The sequence below is a fragment of the Salvia splendens genome, chromosome 1 (assembly GCF_004379255.2).
Source record: "Salvia splendens isolate huo1 chromosome 1, SspV2, whole genome shotgun sequence".
NCBI lineage: Eukaryota > Viridiplantae > Streptophyta > Magnoliopsida > Lamiales > Lamiaceae > Salvia > Salvia splendens.
This window is the reverse complement of record NC_056032.1, coordinates 20,990,574-21,009,669: the sequence shown is the minus strand read 5'-3', so window position 1 is coordinate 21,009,669 and position 19,096 is coordinate 20,990,574. Positions and strand designations below refer to the sequence as shown.

The window sequence follows — 19,096 nt, the reverse complement described above, 5'->3', positions numbered from 1 at the left end:
GGCATTACTCATCTTGCTTTTGCAGATGATCTCCTTCTGTTCGGCAGGGGAGACTTGATTTCTATGCAGATTTTGGCAGACACTTTGGAGGAAATTCTCGGCATGCTCAGGACTAGGGATCAATCAGGGAAAGTCTAACATGTTCATTGCAGGCACCATCAAAGTTCCCAAGGAGACTTTGCTGCAAGTGTTTGGCTTCCCAGAAGGCACCCTTCCAATCAAGTATTTGGGCATTCCACTCGCTTCGAAGAGACTTGTTTCTTCAGACTATGGCCAATTGATCGACAAGCTTTCAGACAAAATCAAAAAATGGCCAAGTAAGACTCTTTCTTTTGTTGGGCACTTGGAACTGATTACATCTGTCGTGCAGGGAGTGGAAGCATACTGGCTCCAAGCCTTTCCGATTTCTGGGACAATCATTGAGAAGCTTATTGGGATTGCCCGTACTTTCCTTTGGGGGAAGAACTATGGTCAAGTTGCTTGGGATGGTGTTTGCAAACCGAAGAAGAAAGAGGGCTTAGGAGTCAGAAACATCAAGGCTTGGAATTCGACACTTCATGCCAAGACCCTTTGGAACATTCACTCGAAGAAGGACTCCCTCTGGATTCGATGGATTCATGCAGAATACATCAGGAATAATTCTATCTGGGATTGGATGGTGCATAAGAAGAACGACTCTATGCTTATAAAGAAGCTCTTGTCCATCCGGGATGAGATGTTGGACAGATGCACCCGAGACAAGATCACAGCACTCTGGAGTTCTTGGTTCGCGGGAAAAGGGGTTCATGAGGCATATGAGTGGTTTAAGCCGAGAGGTGAGAGACGATTCTGGGCTAAGTATGTTTGGAAGGACTATGTCCCTCCTAAGTACTCGTTCATTACTTGGCTCGCACTTCGAGGACACCTTTCCACACGGGATCGCCTCCATTTCTTGGAGAACTTGGACCCTACTTGTCAGCTTTGTCGTTGGGATGAGGAATCAGCAGACCATCTCTTCTTCAAATGCCCGAAGACTTGGGCTGTTTGGGGAAAGATCATACTGTGGCTTGGCATCGCGAGGAGATCGACGACGATCAGGAGTGTCATCAAATGGGCAGGACGGCAGATCAAAGGTTCACAAATTGTTAAGATGACGAAGAGGATTGCACTCATGGCTTCAGTGGCGATCATTTGGAGAACGCAGAACAAGGTTATCTTCGATGGGAAGACATGGGATGTAGTTAGGGCCATCTTTGAGATCAAAGAAGCTACCTACAACATCTTGTACTCACATTTCCCCCACGAGCAGGTTCTTCTCCACCTTCCGGATAGATGATGGTGTTTACTTCTTTCGGATGTTTTGGTCTTCGATGCACTTTGAGTCACTCGTCAGGTTACTCTTTTTCCCCTTGGGGAGTTTTATCCCATGGGGTTTTTCCCCAAGGGGTTTTAACGAGGCCCGCCCACTCTGAGTTTCGATGGGTGACTTGAACTGAGGTTGTTTTTGTTGGGGCCTTGCCCCTTGTTTTTTGTTTCTTGGTTTCCACCATGTTTCTTCTTTCTAAACGACTTGTGGCTTTTCACTTGTACTTTCCTCGGGTATGCCCGAGTGTATGATGTAAACCAGAGTTTCATTTTTTAATTTATTTATTCATCAATATATATATATATATATATATATATATATATATATATATATATATATATATATAATTATGTGGAAAATGTGACTATTGTGTTGTTGTCAATTTGGCTTGTGGCTATTATAGTTGAAATTATGTGGAAATGCAATAGTTCATGTGATGGAAGACAATATTAAAAAAAGCCAATTTTAGTGGCTTCTACTTAGTTTCGTGGTTGAATGAATCTTGGTCCCTATACTTGGTCTATGATTTAGTTGAATTGTAAATTGAAATTAGCTGACTCGTGTTTGAAAATACACCACTAGCGTTGATTTAGCTATAAAGTTCAAATAATAAATCTTGTAAGTCAATGTTGTATTTATATGACCCTTAACAAATTTGATTATTGAAAGAAACCAGGCTGAAGCAAGAAGATGATTGAATTTTCATATTGGAAGTGTTAATTCAATGTATCTCAGATTATCACAATCCCTTTTTTTACATAAAAAACCAATATACAAAATGACATGGCTATATATATATAGCCTAAATTCCTATCAACTAAATACACGTCAATAGCACTACACAATTACATCAACAAACTTGACTTCCACTTCTTTCACAACTGCTTTATGTCAGTTACCACTTCTTTAAAACCTGCTCCAGTTATCATCGTGTCTTGATGGCATGTCTCTCCAATTCTCACGTTTGCACGATCCTGAACATTACTCACGTTCATGGCTCCTTGGTCAGTTGAGGATGCATCGCTAACACGGCCCCTCAATGCGAGCGAAGATAGGGGACATATGCTCAATCGATTCCGCAGCTTCGTAAAGGATTGATAGCTCAAGGGTTTCGTTAAAACATCCGCAATCTGATCGAGCGTAGGCATGTGCCTCAATTCAATTTGCTTGGCTCGAACCTTGTCCCGCACAAAATGCACATCAAACTCCACATGTTTTGTGCGAGAATGCAACACAGGGTTGCTCGCAAGAGCAATCGTGCTCAAGTTATCAACCCACACCATTGGCATATTCTTAAGCTGTACTCCAATTTCACTCAGGAGAGAACTAAGCCATGAAATTTCACATGAGACCTGCGCCAAGCTTCGGTATTCAGCCTCCGTACTCGACCTCGATACCACACTTTGTTTCTTAGAACACCACAACACAAGAGTCTTGCCGAAGAACACACAATAACCTGTTATAGAGCGTCGATCGTTGGGATCCGCTGCCCAGTCAGAGTCTGAGAAGCCAACCAGAGAAGGTGGAGCAGGATCAACATGTAAGCCATAGTTTATAGATCCTGCAAGATACCTCAGTATGCGCTTAACCGCTTTCCAATGTGTGTCAAGCGGGCATGACATGAATTGAGAGACCTTATTGACTGCAAAGCTAATTTCAGGCCTTGTTATCGTAGCGTACTGGAGAGCTCCCACAACACTCCTATATAATTTACCATCACTAACTGGATTTCCTTCGTGCTTTGACAATTGCGATGAAGAAACCATCGGAGTGGGACAACCTTTTGCGCTCTCCATATGCAGCTTCTTCAAAAGATCTCTTATGTAGGCTCCTTGACTGAGATGAAGTCCAGTAACTGTACGTGTGACTTCCACATACGTGTGACTTCCACACCTAGAAAGTGAGTAACCTCCCCTAGATCTTTTAGGGAGAAATGCATATGAAGCTGGGAGATTACCTCCTTAATTGCAGCAGAAGAACTACCTGTAACCAACATGTCATCAACATAAATAAGAAGGTATGTAACTTCTTCGTTACGATTCCTGTAGAACAGGGATGTGTTTACACGAGATTGGGAAAAACCAAGATTAAGAAGCACTGATCTGACTGTGAGAAACCAAGATCGAGAGGCTTGCTTGAGACCGTATATTGCCTTGTTCAGTTTGCAAACGAGCTGGGGAGAGCCTTGCTCGAAGCCGGGGGGCTGCTTCATATAGATATCCTCAACTAAATCGCCGTGTAAGAAAGCATTATTCACATCTAGGTGAGTAATAGACCAGCCACAAGAAACAGCGATGGCAAGAATTAGTCTGATTGTATTCGGCTTTACGACAGGACTAAAAGTCTCATCGAAATCGAACCCCGGCTCCTGTGAAAAACCTTGAGCCACTAGGCGTGCCTTGTGACGTGCAATGGCGCCATCAACATCTTTCTTCAACTTGAAAATCCAAGTGCAACCCACCAAATTCTTACCGGGTGGTAGAAGTACCAAAGTCCACGTTTTGTTTCTCAAGAGGGCAAGAAACTTTTCTAACATAGCCTGCTTCCATACTTTAATCAAGAGAGCAGCTATGTAGGACTTCGGAATTACAAGATCAGATGGATTAATGGTAATGGAGAATGTCTTGGGCTTGAAGATACCAGCCCGAGCACGTGTGGTCATGGAATGCCGAGGAGGAGGAGCTGGCTCAGGAGAAGGGACAGCAAGGGGAGCTGGCTCAGGAGAAGGGACAGTAGAAGTATTTGAAAGCAGACACTCAGTGGACGTAGTAGGAGAAGTCGGGTTGAGGAGTGGATGAGGAGATTCGTTGTGTGGGGAGGAATCTGAAAATTGAGGAGAGCTGAACACGGGAAAATCTGGAGATGAAGTTGGAGTTACAGGAAGATTATGAGATGGAGCTAGAGTAGGAATAATGGGATTTTGTAACACAGGGAAGATAGAAGGAGAGGTAAGAGGAGGTAGATGAGTAGAGATAGGATCAACTTGAGAATGTGAGGGTGTGACAGGAGAATCAGATTTATGAGGGAAAATATTTTCATCCAAAGAAATATCTCTAGTGACTATAACCTTGCCTGAGGGAAGTAATGCTTTGTACCCTTTATGTATGGAGCTATAGCCCAGAAAAGTAGTAGGAGAGGACCTATAGTCTAACTTATGTTTATTATAAGGTCTGACAAATGGGTAACATAAGCAACCGAAGACTTTTAAGAGGTGAAGTTTGGGTTTGGAGTGGTATAGCTGTTCATAAGGAGTGGAGAAATTGAGTACCTTGGAAGGGAGTCTATTAATTATAAAAATGGAGGTGATAAAAGCATCATCCCAAAAGGATTTGGACAATCCACTTTGAGCAAGAATAGACAATCCCATTTCGACTATATGCCTATGCTTTCGTTCTATCAAACCATTTTGTTGTGGAGTGTATGGACAAGAAAGTCTATGATGAATACCACATTCTTGAAAAAATGAGGTGAGACCCCTATACTCCCCTCCCCAGTCACTTTGAAAGGATTTGATACGGGTGTTAAACTGATTTTCAACGAGGGACTTGAAGTGTTTGAAGACAGTTTCTACCTCCCCTTTGGTTTTTAATAGGTAAAGCCATGTGAACCTTGAGTAATGATCAACAAAAGTAACATAATAGCGATACCCATTTCTGGAAATTATAGGAGATGGCCCCCATAAATCACTATGTACTAACTGAAGAGGTGCTGTGTATTGAGTAGATGAGTCGGGTGTATGGAAGTCTGTGAGACTTAGCAAGACAACAAGGCTGACATAAAGAAGTGGAATTCATTGATTTAAAGGGAATATTACAACTAGTTAAAGCCTTCTTAACAACATCAACGGCACAATGGCCCATTCGTTTGTGCCAAAGCTCTAAACTAGATACATTCGGACTAGAAAAACAAGCTACATGAGTCTGACCCGAGAGAGAGACTGAGCAGGTTTCATGCTGACTTGGAGTCTTCTTGGAAATGCTAGAAGGAACTGGAGTCTTGAGAGGAGATTTGTGAAGAAAAAATTTGTAAAGTCCACGACTAAGAGTGCCCTTTAGAAGAGTTTCCTTGGTTACCTGATCCTTAACAAAACAAACAGAAGGATGAAATTCAAAAAACACGGAGTTGTCTTGGGCAAACTGAGATACACTCAGAAGGTTCTTAGTTATTTGAGGAACATGTAGGAGATGATTGAGAAGAAGGGATCTAGAGTTAGGAGAGGGAGCAGAGTGAAGCAATGAATGACCAACATGTGCAATTTTAATCTCATTTCCATTACCAAGTTGAAGTTTCATACCTCCATGGTACTCCGAACTGACATTCAGATTTGCAAGATCGTTTGAAATGTGGTTGGTGGCTCCAGAGTCCGGGTACCAAGCTGAGGATGAAGAGCCATCAAAATTGTACTCTGAAGGGGAGTGATGAGACTGTGACTGATTCATGTTACTCCGAGCTTGAACCATGTTGGCAGCAGGTTGTTGGCCAAAGATAGATGGTTGTGACTGGCCATAGATGGGCTGTTGTGGTCGTTGTTGCTGAGGCGGTGGTGGAGAAAAACTTTGCTCGAATCTGTACCAGCACCTTTCAGCCGTATGGCCCGGCTTTTGACACAATTGGCAGAGAACACGATTGCCTGAAAATTTTCCTCGACCCCCTCTTCCACCACGGTAACCTGATCCTCTTCCACCTTCATTTCTACCATAAGTTGCAAAACTGCCACGACTATTGTGTTGCGATCCTTCTCGCCTCTGACCAGAAATTTGGGCGAGATTAGCTGGGGGTTGAGATCCATCAAGATTGATGGAGGAGGACTTTGTCGAGTCCAGTCTCGACTCGAAAGAGAAGAGTAGCGCACTTGCGTCCTGTACGCTCCATGAGTCTGCTTTAGATGTGATAGTTACGACCACCAGATCGTATTCCTTTCCCAGACCTGCTAAAATATGGAGGATATGGTCTTCATCTTTAACCATACATCCGGCTGCTCCGAGAAGATCACAACATGTTTTGATTTTGTTGAGATATTCACGTAGAGAGAGAGCATCCTTTTTGATAGTTTGAAGTTGCAGCTTGTACTGCAACACTTTGGCCTTCGATTGGCTTCCAAAAATTGCTTCAATAGTTTTCCAAATTTCCTTGCTGGATGTAAGACCCACAATTTGGATCATAGTGCTTTCAGTTAAAGAAGACTGGATCCAAGCTGACAACAATTGATCTTGACGACTCCAAAGAAGAAATTCTAGATTCACAACCCTTTCGGTTGTGCCCGCAACTGAAATAAATTGAGTAGGAATTTGTTGCTCTCCTACAAGAAAGGATTCAAGACCGTATCCGCGTACAGTGGTCATAATTTGTTGTTTCCAGATAAGATAATTGGTTTCAGAAAGTTTGAAGGAAATAGGGTGATTGTGAGGATGTATGGGAACGATTGTGTTTGGAGAAGAGGTCGGTTGCTGCTCTGCAGCACCTGACGACTCGTTGTCTGACATTTAGAAATGCAGAAAGAAACAAGATAAGGAAGGCAGAGAAAAGGAACAAGGTTACTTCATGGCTCTGATACCATGAAAGAAACCAGGCTGAAGCAAGAAGATGATTGAATTTTCATATTGGAAGTGTTAATTCAATGTATCTCAGATTATCACAATCCATTTTTTTACATAAAAAACCAAGATACAAAATGACATGGCTATATATATATATAGCCTAAATTCCTATCAACTAAATACACGTCAATAGCACTAAACAATTACATCAACAAACTTGACTTCCACTTCTTTCACAACTGCTTTCTGTCAGTTACCACTTCTTTAACAACTGCTCCAGTTATCATCGTGTCTTGATGGCATGTCTCTCCAATTCTCATGTTTGCACGATCCTGAACATTACTCACGTTCATGGCCCCTTGGTCAGTTGAGGATGCATCGCTAACAATTATAGAGGATTAGTTTTATGATTGTCGTCTTCCTTTCTTCTTTACGAACTATTGATCGGAAGGGGGCTGAATTTGAGTATTTTTTAATCCAATCTATCTAAAAATATTCTTATCAATATTGCCAAAACAGCCATTAGCAACAAGACATAATTACGGATAGTAGAATTTAAATTTCAATCCAACAAAAGCTCTGAGTAAAATTTTACCTTGCTTTGGCTAGACTAGTTTTGACTAAGGTTAGACAAGTTTTGATTAAGGTTTGCTAGCTTAATCAACTGTAAACATTTATTTACCAAAAACATTAGTAATGACATTTTGATAATACTTTTATATTTTAGTGAAATCATTAAAAGTTAATGATATTTTTGGTGCACGTCAAATAAATTAGAATTTAAGGCAATAATTACCCACAAAAACAACTAAGGTTAGACAAGTTTTGATTAAGGTTTGCTAGCTTAATCAACTGTAAACATTTATTTACCAAAAACATTAGTAATGACATTTTGATAATACTTTTATATTTTAGTGAAATCATTAAAAGTTAATGATATTTTTGGTGCAAGTCAAATAAATTAGAATTTAAGCCAATAATTACCCACAAAAACAAATCTCTTCTTTTACGTGGTATTATTAACAAGCTCAAAGCAATATAATTATTGGGTGGCAAATATTATTTAACAATAAAAAATTATTATTAATAAAAGAATGGAAAAAAACTAAATGGATAAGCATAAGAATTGATTGGATGGGGCAATGGATTGTGACCAAATGGATATGAAGGATCACACATTACATAGCCGCCTCCCACTAATCACACTAAAAAATCTCATTCCACCAACACAATAAAAACAATTAAATCATTATTTATTTAAGAATTTTTTTTCACTCAACTGCACAAAGACTTCTATGGTCGTCGTGAGGAAATTCACTTATAAATATACAGTATATTACATTCATTATAATTATTTTATTGGTACACAAATTTCATCAAAGTGAGAGACGCATTTTTTATGTGATTTATGGGCTTCCAAACCTAAATTTTAATATTTCATTCTTTTGTTTCATAGTTAGTTTTTGCTTTGGGATTTCGATCCCCTTTTTTGTGTGAGATTTATTTTATGTAGTATAAATACTTTGTGTTTCACGTTTTAGCATACAAACATTGATGTTAATTTTGGAGTTTGTAATAAATTTCGTTTTGGTGTAGGCTCCTTTAATAGACATACATATTGTCCTGTGTTATGATTACTTCAGAGAATTAACTATTTTGAGATTAAATGCATGGGAAATGGCCGTTTGACTTAGGAAGGGGCAGTGCCATGTGACAATGGGATATTATTGATTTGCATGTTTAGCTTCTTTTCTTATAAAAAAACAAAGCATGTTTAGCTTTTAGTAGTTATAACGGTGTCTTAGGAGTCGTTCGCTTAAGGAGAATTGGCCAGATAAGACCCCAATTCTTGCCAATTACCCCAGGGCTTGCACTATTCACCATAAATGCACCAGAAAGAAAAACTGAAAAAAGAGTGGTATACATTTCTGCGTTGATTTACGGACCAAGATATGGAGGTATGAAAGACTACTTTACCCCTTCTAGAAACATTTTCTCCCATTATTTCCCCAAAAAATTCATTTGAACCCTAGCACGACCTCTCAACATCTACATCGACGGCGCAACGATTAGAGCCAAATTCGTCGTCGCTGGCTGGATTTCACTTCCCTCTTTTTGCCGAAATCGTTTGGTATGCCAACCATCTCTACTGGAGTTCGATCTTTCGTCTTACTTCGATCTGATTTGTAATTACCCATCTGAATGCATAATATGAATTATTGGTGTTAATCGTCGTCACACTCGAACTGATCTAGTTCTGATATTTTTATGTATATTTGTCGCAGCAGCTTGCCCAATCTTCGCACATCTCCCGCAATACAACTGTCACCGCATCTCAAATCCGGAAGGTACCCTCCTAAAATTTCAGATATTATTCGTTGTGGAAATGGTATGCGGTATATTTGGATATGGTCCTGTTGAAAAAATTAGATTTTTTAGTTTACTTCAGTGAATATACTTTTGGTATACTACTATGTATTGTACGCTTCAGTTGTAATGTAATGTTATTGTGGGGAACGATACTCATCTTATGGAGCGAAAGTTGAACGCACCTCTCCCCATTGATATGCTACGCTGGGTGGTTATTATTCATTACGAAAATTGGCATGAGTTGTCTTAACTGATAATGTATGATGCAATGGTTATTGTGGTATAACAAATTACCGTAATGATGCGAACACCTACTAGTAATTACTCACAGCTGCGCATGCTTCTTGAAGATATACTTCTTATATATCGGATTGAGGCAACTGTCCTCGTACGCCGATATATGAGCGCCCGAGGCGGTACGAGAAAATGTATAATTCTTGAGCAAGCAAGACATTACAGCATTCTAAATAAAATCCCTCGACAGTTAGAACACCTAGATCGACTTGTCCACCTAACCGACGCAGATTGTATTGCTAACCTCAGAATGGACCGTAATACATTTGGGAGGTTATGTCGTGTTCTAGGTGAACGGGGCGGACTTCGTTGTGGTAATCATGTTGGGGTGGAAGAGCAAGTTGCCATTATGGTCGGAGTACTTGCACATCACAATAAGAATCGAGTGGTCAGGTTCACCTTTAGGAGGTCTGGGTCAACAATTTCACATTATGTTAACAAAGTACTTGGGGTAGTTCTAAGTATGTCTTCAGTTCTCCTCCCTAAACCAAAACTAGTGTTGGTTAACTGCGATGACCCCCGTTGGAAGTGGTTCAAGGTATGTCCATTGTTGTGCATTTCACATATAGAATGACAAAGCATGGTATTGCTAATTCAAATTCTTGTAACTTTGCTTCAGGGATGTCTTGGGGCTTCAGATGGTACACACATCAATGTATTGCTTAGTAATGCGGACAAACCACGATTGAGATCGTGAAATGGCCAAATTTCAACTAACACGCTCGCTGTATGCGACCGTAACTTGTAGTTTGTTTACTTCTTGGCCGGGGTGGGAGGGGTCAACTGGCGACTCCAGGATACTCAGGGATGCAGTTGCTCGTCTAGAGGGTTGAAGGTTGCATAAGGTCCGTCTGGTTTCATAAGACTTCAATAAGTAGGTTGTGTAATGGCCCGAATAAAATTAAAAAAATTAATTAGTTCAAATGCGTCGGAAGTCGTAAATAAATTAAATTCTAGAAGTGTGTAGATGGTTTCTTATTATGTGAATTATTTGTTTGTGTGGTGTTTATTATTAGAAATAGAGAAAGAATAAAAGAAAAGAAGGAAATGAAATAGAGAATAAGAAAAAGAGGAGGTTGGAAGGGTGAAAGATTTTTATCTCTACTCCCTTCTAGAAGCCACGTAACAAAAAAATCATCTCTCACCCCCATTCTACATTTTTTTTTCACTCTCTTTTGCACAAAGGCACACACTCTAATACGCAAGGTGAGAACTCTCCCTTCGGACGATTCGCTGCTCCTCCGGTGACAGCGAGGAAGCTCCCCTCATCTCCTCCCTGTCTGGATACCTCTCTACTCACCTACACTCATCACCATCTCTCTCCGCTGAATTGTCGTCGTTGTCGACTGCTCGGCAGTTTCCGTCGCCGGTTTCCGACAATATTAGAGTAGACTTGTCTTCCCTTTGAGTAAGCAAGTCCCTCACCTTTCGAATTTGTTCAATTTCTGCATCATCTTAAACCTAGGGTTCTTAAATTGGTTTCTCCCCAATTTGAATTTAAATAAAATTAGAGTATATAGTTGGATTATCTTAGATAGTAGGTTTTTGGAGGTTGCAAATATATATTATGTTGTGGTGAAAGAAACAAAGGAGATAGCCTTTTGTGTCATGTTCTGGCCGAATTTGTCAACTCCGGTTTAACCAAGTAAACGATCTCTTTTTCTTGCGAAATTTTAACTGAACATACTTTTAGGTGTCTTCTGCTATGTGGCCAAATTTCAGCTTCATCCGAATTGAAATGAATTTATAATGAATTTTGAAAGGGGACTGCGCAGTTCAGCTAGGTTTGGATATATTTTTTTGCTGTTTTCAGCTGCTGGTTTTGAAGTTTTCGACACCCTTAGGGTGTTGCAAATTGTATTTTCAAGTTTTCTGTATGAACCTTGATGTGTTGGAGAGCTCTCTGTAAAATTTCAACTGATTTGGATGTCATTTACTATTTTTGGAAAATCTCCAAACACAGCTGCTAGAACCTGTCGGGTAGTGATAGACAGTGGGAAAATGGCCATATATCCCTATCTACTTGGAAATTTTGAGAGAACTTTGTTTTAAAATTTAACTAGACACCAAGGGGATTCTTTTGGTATAGGGCTTGACCTCTTATACTCCGTGCAAAAGAAGTAACTAAAGAGAACTTGTTTATTGCTTAAGCTATTTTTTGGTGTTGTGTTGATAAGAATTATTTATTGAAAGGTAATCCTGGCCTGAGGGATAGCACGGGCAAGGAGAAGGCGAATGAGTAAAGTGATCTAGTACGGCATTTTGGATTTTAAGGTAGGGTATTCACAACCTATTAACTTATTGCTCTTAATAGAGATGATATTATACTCTGCATATGGTTTTTATTAAATGTAATTTTTATATATGGGAAAATGTTCGATAATGAGTGGAAGTTGTTAATGTACTATGGTTAAAATTGTTAGAAATAAGTGTTGATATATGTGTACTCTGAATAAATCAGTTATTATATGGTGTTGAATAATTATGCATTATATGATATCAATTTGGGTATGACTTTAAATGCTAGTGTATTGTTTAATATGAAAAATATGAATGAATGTGTTTATGTCTTGTGCTTGAGTATGTTCTGTGAGTACAATTGTCATGTCAGGACGGCAGTGCTGCATCATCTGAGATCGCTAGCGTTCTGGAAAACCGAAGCGGGATCATTCTGTTATCTGAATATCTGTCTGCACCCCTAAAGGGGTGATCTGATCTTCTGTCTGCACCCTAAATGGGTGATCTGAATATCTGTCTGCACCCTAAATGGGTGATCTGAATATCTGTCTGAAATACCTGTCTGCACCCTAAAGGGGTGATCTGATCTTCTGTCTGCACCCTAAATGGGTGATCTGAATATCTTTCTGAAATATCTGTCCGCATCCTAAAAGGGTGATCCGATCTTCTGTCGGGATCATTCTGTTATCTAAATATCTGTCTGCATCCTAAACGGGTGATCCGATCTTCTGTCTGCACCCTGAATGGGTGATTTGTGCGGAGTTCCTTGAGGACAAAAATCTGCTTATGTTTCTGATCTGTTCCAGAGTACCCCGGTCTGTCACTAAGCACTTAATGGGGATATATGTGTTATGATTAGTGATTGTGTAAAACCTTTGTTATAACTCTGATATATTTGGTACACGGGATCAGGTTTCGTTATACGTGTTTTGGATATGTGGAAGGTTGATGATATGTATATGTGTTGGTGTGTAGATATTAGTGTAAATGAATAGGTTGCATAATGTTTACTCAACTCCGGAAATTAGACTCTAATGTTGAGTATACTACTGGGCTTGTTGAAGCTCATTCTTTTCTTTCCCCCTGCAGATTAGGTGATCAGACTAGCTCTTTTGCTGTACAGCTGCTCAAGTCGGGTCACTAGCCAAGCTTTTGCGTTGGGTAAATCTTTTGGATTTGATAAATGTGGCATGTAGTAGGAGTGTAATGTACCTTGGACGTTATATTACTTCATAAACTTTTGCTAAGCATGTATATTTTGTGAGTAGTGTCCAGGTTGTGTGTATGTATATATATATATATATATAGACTTTTGGAGACAGGTTTATGGTTTAATTCTAGACGTTATATAGCAGTTTCTCCGTTTGCCAAGGAAAAAAATATATATATATATATAATTTATCTATAAACAAAAAAAAAAAATTTATGGACTTATATGACATCACTTATTCGATTATTAAATTGAATGGGGTAAGGGATGTTACAGGTTGTACCTGTTATATATCAGTTGCGTACTTAAATCTAACACTATCTAATATGTTGTTTCAGGATGTTATTATTTGTGCGATAATGGTTACTCCAATAGTAATGGATTCCTAACCCCGTGCGATATCACCTTCTAGAATGGGGTCCTGGAAATGCAACGCCCGAGAACCCTAGAGAAATGTTCAACATGCCCCACACCAAAGCCCGAAATATGATTGAGCGTGCATTTGCAGTTTTAAAAATGCGGTGGGGTATCCTCAGGTCTGCTTCATTTTACCCGATAAAAACCCAAATTCGTTTGATAATGACTTGCTTCCTACTGCACAACTTCATCCATCTTGAGATGCGAATTGATCCTTTCGAAGCTGAACTTGACGGTGATAGCATGGTGATGGCTGAGGAAGAACAAAACATAGGCCAAGAATATGTTGACTGTGTTGAACCATCTGCCGAGTGGACCTAGATGCGTGATGACATAGCCATGCATATGTGGAACAACATATAGAGCTTTTTATTTTTTCACCCTCTAAAATATTGTGGACCTTTGTTATCTATCTAAATACTATGCATATTGTGATGAATTACCTACGCGTTTATTTTGCCAACATAGTGTCTTGCTTTATTGCAGCTGTATGTATACCGGATTTCCGATGTCTGCTACTCTAGAATGTTCTTGCGGCAAGGGAAAAATGGAGTTGCGTTATGCCGGGCCGGCCGCTAAACATGCTGGAAGGTACTACTACAAGTGTTCCGCCAATGGACAACACCCGGGTTCCTTCAAGTGGTCTGACTAATATCACGCAGACAAACCACGAAAACGGTCAGATGTGGACCTTCACAAACCTAAGCGGGGAGCGTGGGCATTCTAATGCCGATGCATGATGCTGTGGGCTGCAAAGGCGGTGCAGGCCATTGTTGTGGAAGCAAGTTGTCAAATCCCATCGTTGCGCAGGTGTTAATCGGTTTCATGTGCATAGTGTTGGTACTCCTTGGTATTTTAGTTGGCAAGGTCATTTAGCAAGTTGCAAGTTTATGAGTTATGAAATTTGTAAATTATAAGAACTCCATGCTTGAGGACCGTGTGTGCCTCCTTTTGTTTTCTCTTTCGGTTGGTATGGTATGTACTTAAAACTAGAATATTTCTTCAAGTATGCGTTTTGTAACATATTGGATTTATAGACTCTATTATTTGGGACTGCACGTGTATGGATTCATCTGCACTTGACAACCCGACATTGCTACTGAGATGATTAAGCATTGCATACACAAAAGTTACTGAGATTACACACTAAGTCATACTAGTTACTACACATATACATACGAGTCATTCACTACATACATTATCAATTCCAAAATAAATACTACTACCCAAATTAGATGTAACAGACATTGGTGCTGGCATATCACAAAATTTGTTTGTGTTTACCACCTAGAAGTGTACCTTTTTCATCTACCGGATCACACTAACACGGAAGTGGAGACCGTCTGCCTAAACAAGGTTAAATGTGCAATTGTCACTGGTTCCTATGTCGTTATCCCGAACAAAAGTCTTCCAACCACCATGGACGACATACCTTGTTCTTTTTTGCTATAAGCACGTCCCATGTCCGGTGAGGCATGCCTTTATCCTATGTCCACCCATTGCTATGTGTGCATTCCAAAAATCGGTTGGTACATTCTGTGAACATGAACATGGACTATGTTAGCAAATGGAACAAACCAAAAACAATCATTTGATAACCATATACTATGTAACACGCACGAGATGTTGTTCTACTGCTAACCCCGAGAAAGTGATGGTAAACAATGGTTTTGTGTGACTTTCGGTTAACTCGGCATCAAGGCCCACTCCAGTTAGAGACTCAATTTCAGACAGTGAATCTAACCATCAGTCGGATGAATCCACATCCAGTTGGTCGTCGATTGGCATAATAGGGAGACCCCCAACTACATTGATCAGGGCATTGCTATACAATTGCAGTCATATCATCACAGTACTCTAACAATCGATACTTACTCTCGAGGTCACTACGAGGTGGGCATCCACTCGTGAACATAAATCGCTTCACGTAGAAGAGTCCATCGCCCGCATGAGTGAATGTGATCCATTCTCCATTTGAAACATGATTCTTGTAAACAAACTCAGACCACCCCTCATGAAAGTACCAGCCACAAGACCTTTTTGCAATTGTTACTTCTGATTTTAGGCAGCGAGTAAACATTGATAAGGGATTGAGTCGCCATGCTCGGACACAAACTCTGGAGGTATACAATTCCAAATAATTTGCATGACATGTTTGTTTGGCAAGCATTACATGACATGATATACAATTCCAAATATTTTGGTTGAACAAAGTAAATGAAATTCGTATGTATGTTGTAATTAAACTGACCAGGTTGTTCGAGTGTTGGATTGAGTAAAACAATTTGAAGAATTGAGGGAGTCTATTATATTCTTCGAAATACTTCATGTCATAATATATATCAGGGATACAATGATTTCAGAATGTTGCCGAATACATAGGCAGACCCACTCGCCATAAAAATAAGGCATGAAAAATTGAAACAGATCAGTAACCTACCTGTTGTCATTCATTGTTGGATCGCCTGCCATGCCAATATCCTCCACTCAGATGCGAATGTGGATAGTGAATGTGGAGTTTAAGGAATTATTTGCTTGTGTGGAAATGATACACTTACTGCAGTATGGATTAAAAGCAAAGTCACCAACTCCATCAACCCCAATTAATACCAGCTTGTCAAACTGAATGCAGTTGGGCACGTTTCCACTCGCTTCAGTCGGCGGTGGATAGTAATGACTGACAAAATTGTTAGCCATCTTTCGATGCTTTACCGATTTCTATACCGAAATCACATTCTAGATTTGTTTTAATTCAACCATAACATATACCACATCAAATAGATGATTTACCAACCTCCATCCATAGCTTTTATTTGATGTAGGGTGGAATTCCACGAGTTGATGTTTTCCCTAAAAGCTGCGTTTGATGTTTGTCCTTTCTTTGACTGAATTCTCCAATTGATGTTATCCCCTCTTTGACCTCAAGCCTTTAATGATTCTTTTAATGGATAAAGAATCTACTTTAATGTATACTATATATATACATAATACCGTGAACTTTGTATATGAGAGACATGTAGATTTCTGTCATGCAACTCACGTATTGTGCATGTCTTTTCTTGTGTCTTTTTATGTGCATGGATACACATATATATAGTAATCACATGCCTCTATGAGATATTGCGTCTCTTCATATATAACTCCAATTATACACTAACCGATTCTTTTATCAAAAGACATAATGTTTGAAATTGAATAACTAACTTGGTGGTGGTTTTCATAAGTAACCGCCATTCAATTTAATCACGGCAATGTATATACATATATACTAACTACCATTACTTTAATATATATATATATATATACATACTATATACCTTACGTACATATCATATATATATAGTAATGAGTTATTTATATATCCATGATAATAATAATAATATTAGAATTAGAGGTAAGAGAGGAGGGTTATCAATACACACGATTCTAACTCTTTAATCAAAACCGATCCATCACGGTATCGTCTTTTATATTAGAATCCAACTTTAAGTATGAACTTGAACTTTAATATTAAACCAATATCTACATAGGTCACATATAGGAATATAAATATTCCTACATTCTCCCACTTGACCTTTGTATCTTTTAATGGTTTAATAACTTTTTTGCGCATTTTAACATCAAGTTCATATATCCTTTAAATACCTATAAAGTTAGACTTGATTGAATCATGGCGGTCACACAATCATTTAGTCGACATGATTCCTTCCATGTATCACAAATCAATTCTAACTTCATATGATCCTTCCATTGAGATGAACCTTTATTCTCAATTCAACATATGTTATCTAAGAACCATACTGTATACAAACTTTAATGATAACATATAAACAAACACACAGAAACAGACTTTTATTGAATTCCAAGTGTCTTACTCCTTATGAGCATAATATAATTCATATAGCAAGGCTTTCTCTATAATACCCATATACTTTTCATAGGCACTTGGGTAATCTTTCATTTAACGTAAACGTTCTTATTATATTGTTCTATTTTGCTCAAAAGACACTTTATGTTTCTGTACTTCTTCCTTTACAAATAAGTACTCACACTGCATGTGTGTATCACCTTTTATGTACCTATCTTTCTTTTATGAAGAAGAATTCTGCGAAATCATCACAACAAAATCTTAGTGACTTGGCCATAATGTTAACAATCCCAAGTCTCAAGATTTATGTTTCGCAATTACTTTTCATGAACTTTGGCCTCAAAGCGAACCAAGCAATGGCAAACTATTTTCCATTTTCCATGATATTGTTCCCACTAATTAAAGGAACAAATAGCCAATCATCAATTTCTATCATTGACGCATCAGGCATAATCTGAATCTGAACCAATGACATTTAAGTCATCAGATCATCTTTACATAAACATGTGCTTTAGGTGTCTTGCAAGTACCCGGGGACTTTCTGTGTAGCCTTCCAGTGGTCCATACCGGGATTACTTTGATATCGACCCAGTATCCCAACCGTGAAGGTGATATCTGGTCGCGTACATGTTTGAACACAGTTCAAACTCCCAACCACTGATGCATAAGGAATCTTTTCCATCTCCTTACGCTCCAATTTCGGACATTTTATTTTACTGAACTTTTCTCCCTTCTGAATTGGAGCTATCCCTATGGAGCATTTATACAATCTATATTTCTCTAAGACCTTATTGATATATCCTTTCTGATACAAACTTAACAATCCTTGTGATCTATCCCGGAATATCTCTATTCCGATCACATAAGATGTCTCACCCATATCCTTCATTTCGAAGTTCAAAGAGAGATACTTCTTTACATCATGTAGTAAACTCATGTCATTTGCGGCTAGCAAAATGTCATCAACATATAGGACCAATACAATAAACTTGCTCCCACTGATTTTAATATAGATATATCGATCAACGATGATTTCTACAAAATCATATGACACAATGATATCATTGAACTTTATATACCATTGTCTAGAAGCTTGTTTGAGTCCATATATTGACTTTCTCAACTTACATACTAACTCTTCTTGTCCTTGTATCATAAATCCTTCGGGTTGTTTCATGTATACCTCGTCTTCAAATACTCCATTTAGAAAGGCAGTCTTTACATCCATTTGGTGGAGCTCTAAATCATAATGAGTCAGCAAAGCCAACACAATTCTTAAAGATTCCTTCTTTGAAACTGGAGAGAAGGTTTCTTTGTAGTCAATGCCATCCTTTTGAGTGATACCTTTGGCGACAAGGCGAGCCTTGTACCTTTCAATGTCACTTTTCGAATCACGTTTTGTTTTAAAGATCCATTTACAACCAATGGCTTTAAAACCTGTAGGCAATTCTACTAAGTCCCAAACATCGTTATCGCTCATAGATTTCATCTCATCCTTTGCTGCATTTAACCAATTTTTTTGAATTGTCACTTTCCATGGCTTGTTGGAATGAGATCGGGTCCTTATCAATGCTCAAGTCACATTCACTTTCAACGGCAATGCTCAAGGTGGATGAACAACCTTTTCTTGAACTTCATTAAGGTTCACTTTTCGAGGTTCATCACTCCCACTAGTTTCATTGTTTTCAATGAACCTAGCATTTCCCGTCTCAACTATTCTCGTACTATGGTTAGGACAATAGAATGTATATCCCTTCGAATTATCTGGATAGCCAATGAAGAATCCACCGACCGTCTTTAAATCCAGCTTCTTTTCA

At 38.9% G+C, this 19,096-nt stretch overlaps 2 long non-coding RNA genes across 6 annotated transcripts; one reads left to right on the top strand and one right to left on the bottom strand.

Annotated features, from left to right (window-relative positions):
• Positions 1-8,194: 8,194 nt before the first annotated feature.
• Positions 8,195-14,469, top strand: LOC121745140. Of its 5 annotated transcripts, XR_006038781.1 has the most exons (8): positions 8,195-9,013; positions 9,168-9,230; positions 9,837-10,084; positions 10,166-10,391; positions 10,732-10,954; positions 11,740-11,820; positions 12,874-12,945; positions 13,333-14,469. It is a non-coding gene; the product is annotated as an uncharacterized LOC121745140 (long non-coding RNA). The 5 variants fall into 5 exon arrangements; XR_006038782.1 differs by lacking the exon at positions 10,732-10,954 and having other exon boundaries at positions 8,201-9,013; XR_006038779.1 differs by lacking the exons at positions 9,837-10,084; positions 10,166-10,391; positions 10,732-10,954 and having other exon boundaries at positions 8,251-9,013; positions 13,333-13,530; positions 13,898-14,469.
• LOC121745154 lies at positions 13,958-15,955 on the bottom strand. The gene is made up of 2 exons (XR_006038786.1): positions 15,032-15,955; positions 13,958-14,947 (listed from the first exon to the last, which is right to left on the bottom strand). It is a non-coding gene; the product is annotated as an uncharacterized LOC121745154 (long non-coding RNA).
• Between the last annotated feature and the right edge of the window lie 3,141 nt (positions 15,956-19,096).